Source organism: Kogia breviceps, unplaced genomic scaffold (assembly GCF_026419965.1).
Source record: "Kogia breviceps isolate mKogBre1 unplaced genomic scaffold, mKogBre1 haplotype 1 scaffold_56, whole genome shotgun sequence".
Classification (NCBI taxonomy): Eukaryota; Metazoa; Chordata; class Mammalia; order Artiodactyla; family Physeteridae; genus Kogia; species Kogia breviceps.
In genome coordinates this window covers 1,818,727-1,822,057 of record NW_026712001.1, presented here as the reverse complement: position 1 = coordinate 1,822,057, position 3,331 = coordinate 1,818,727, and positions in this window count along the sequence as shown.

The window sequence follows — 3,331 nt, the reverse complement described above, 5'->3', positions numbered from 1 at the left end:
AAACAATGCCATCAACAGCACCATCGGTGAGGCTAGAGTTCATCACGCACCTTGCAGTAAGTCACAGAGCGAAAGATACATAGCCTACGATATCACTTATAGGTGTTCCCTAAAAATTGATATCACTGAAGATATTTCCACAGAGAAAGGCAATCACAGATGCAATAAACAGATTTATGGTTCACCCATGGACAGGTGTGAGAATTGTGTACATTAGGAAATTGGGTTTAAGAGAGAGATACAAACACAGGTGAAATACAAAATCACCAAAGGCCTACGGAATACCAAGAGAAGAGTACTCAACATTGTGTCATAAGCTACATGGGAAAAGGATCCAAAGAAGACTAGATACGTGTTTATGTGTAAAAGAGCCCCATCTTTCACACCTACAACAAGCAAAACATTGTAATCAAACTTGCTGTGAGAAACAATAAACATTGAATTAAAAAACGAACAAGTCAGTCGTGAGGCACAAACATAAGGGGCTTTTTCCTGGCACAGTCCATTCTAATTGACAACCGAGAATACGACTTCCACGGAGGCTCTGTTGCCCGAGTAACCAGGTTTGGTAAAGGAGACCTGCTGCCGCCTTGTGGCCGTTTCTCAAAACAGCAGCTTTAAACCCAGTGCTAATGGTCACTTGATATTCAAAATCATTGCAGGCCTATAAATGACACCTGCCCTCAAAAACGATTCTTGGGTCGTCCATCGAGGAAAAAAACTCAAAAGATGTGCACACTTCAAAACGACAATTTCAAGAGGCATATTTTGCGCACATTTTGTCTTCTCTTTCTTTCTTTCTCTTGTGATAAATAAAAGGGCATGGAAAAATGCTCAACATCAGGAATTAATAAAGCCATGCAAATCCAGTCGACAGAAACGTTCACCCACCGTCGTCAGAATGATCATCAGCCACAGAGTCTACAAAGAATAAATGCTCAAGGTGTTTTAGAGAACTCTGTGCCCTCTAGCGGCCGCTGGGACGTAACCTGGTAACAGCTAGTAGTGAGAACACCGTGGAGGTGCGTTGAAAGGTAAAAATTGAGCTAACCTGTAATCGGGTAGGCCCACTGATGGGCCTATCTCCCGAGTAGACCAAAATCAAAAAGACACAGGCTGGCCATCCTGCACTGCAGCAACATGTACCATAGCCAAGACTTGGAAGAAACCCAAATGTCCATCAACAGAACAATGCACCAAGAAGAAGGGGGCCCATGTGCACAATGGAACATGAGCCACGGAAGAGCATGCAACAGTGCCGCTGGCACCACCGTAGAAGGATCTAGAGATACCCACCCAAAAGGAAGTACGAAAGAAACTGAAATAGAAATATCCTATGACATCACTTATAGCTGTTACTTCAACATTGATACCCATGAAGTCATTTCCAAGAGAAGGCCGTGCATAGATGCAGAAAACCAACTATGCTTAACCAAGTGGAAAGGTGTAAGGAATGTATGAATTTGGATATGGGGGTTTACAGACATGTACTGATACATATGAAATATATAATCACAAAATACCTAAGGAATACCAGGAGAGGTCGACTCAACACTCTGTAATAACCTACACGGGAAAGGATCCAAAGATGAATAGATTGATACATACATATGATGAACCAGATGCAGTACACCTAGAACACACACCACATTTTTATCCAATTGGCTGTGATACTAGATAACAATTAAATTTTAAAAAACACACAAGAAGTAAGGAGATATAAGCTCTTGGGGGTTTGCCCTGACACACTGCACTCTCATTTGCAGCCTACTAACACAATTTCCAGGAAGCCTCTGTTGCAGGAAAACCCAGAGTTGGAAATGGAGAAATGCTGCCGCCTTGTGGCCGTTTCCCGCAAGAGCGGCTTCAAACGCATAGCTATGGGTCACTTAACATTCATAAGGACTCAGGCCTCTAAAAGACACCTGCCCTCAAAAAAAAAAAATGTCCTGAGCTCGGCCGTGGCCAAAAAAATTCAAAGCAGGCAAATGTGTCAAAGAGATAGTATGATAGAGGTAAGTTTTACTCACTCTTTATCAAAAAAAGGAAAATGGAGAAAAGCTCAACATCAGGAATCATCAGACTCCTCTAAGCTACAAAAAGCTTTCAGCTCACCCAAGTTAACTACCGTCAGCCAAAAGACTACAAACAATAAATGCTGAAGGGGTTTTAGAGAACTCTGTTCCCTCTGTCTGCGGAGGACATGTCTAGTTGTAACAGCCAATAATGAGAACAGAAAGGAGCTGCGTTTTCAATTAAAAATTGAGCCACCCTTCCATCCAGAACACCCACAGCCGAGCCTCTCACCTGAGAAGACGGGCTGCAAGAGCTGCACTCCACGAGTTTTCACAGTAGCCAAGACACCGAAGCAACCCAAATGTCCATCAACAGATGAATGGATAAGAAGAGCTGGTCCGTGGACACAGTGGACTATTAGCCATGGAAAACAAGGAAACACTGCTCTTTGAGGCACCCGAGATGAGCCTAGAGATCATCACAGAACATGAGTTAAGTCGGAAAGCAAAAGGCATACCGTATGACATCACCTATAGGCGTTATCTAACAGCTGACACAAATGAACATATTTCCACAAAGAAAGACACTCACACACTTAGAAAACAAACTAAGCTTAAGTAAAATGAAAGGTGGGGGGAATGGATAACTTTAGATTAGTGTCACCATATGTGTACAAATACGTATTAAATATATATATCAAACAGACCGACCATATAGCAAGGGAGGTCACCAGAACACTCTGCAATAATTTACATGGGAAGAGGATCTGTACAAGAATATATATATATATATATATATATATATATATATATATATATATATATATACATATAAAACGTACAAATGAACCAGATTCTGTACATATAGGACCAACAGTATTCTAATCATCACCCCGATTTAAACAAATTAAAAGAGCGAACAAGAAGTAATGTGACATACACTTCTGGGGTTTTTTCCTGGCACATTCCATTCTAATTGACAACCTGGGAACAGGACTTCCAGAAGGCTCTGCTGCCCTAGTAACCAGATGTGGGAATGTAGCAATGCTGACGCCTTGTGGCCGTTTCCCACAGCAGCAGCTTTAAAGTCAGTGCTAATGGTCACTCAATATTCACACCCATTGCAGGCTTGTAAATGACACCTGCCCTCCAAAACAAAATCCTGGGGTCGAAAATCGACCAAAAAAGTCCAAAGAGGGCAACCTTCCAAGAAGACAATTTCGAGAGGTTTATTGTACTCACGGTTTTTTTTTTCTGTTTTTGTTTAACAGAATAAAAAAAGGCGTGGAAAAATGCTGAACCTTAGGAATTATTAG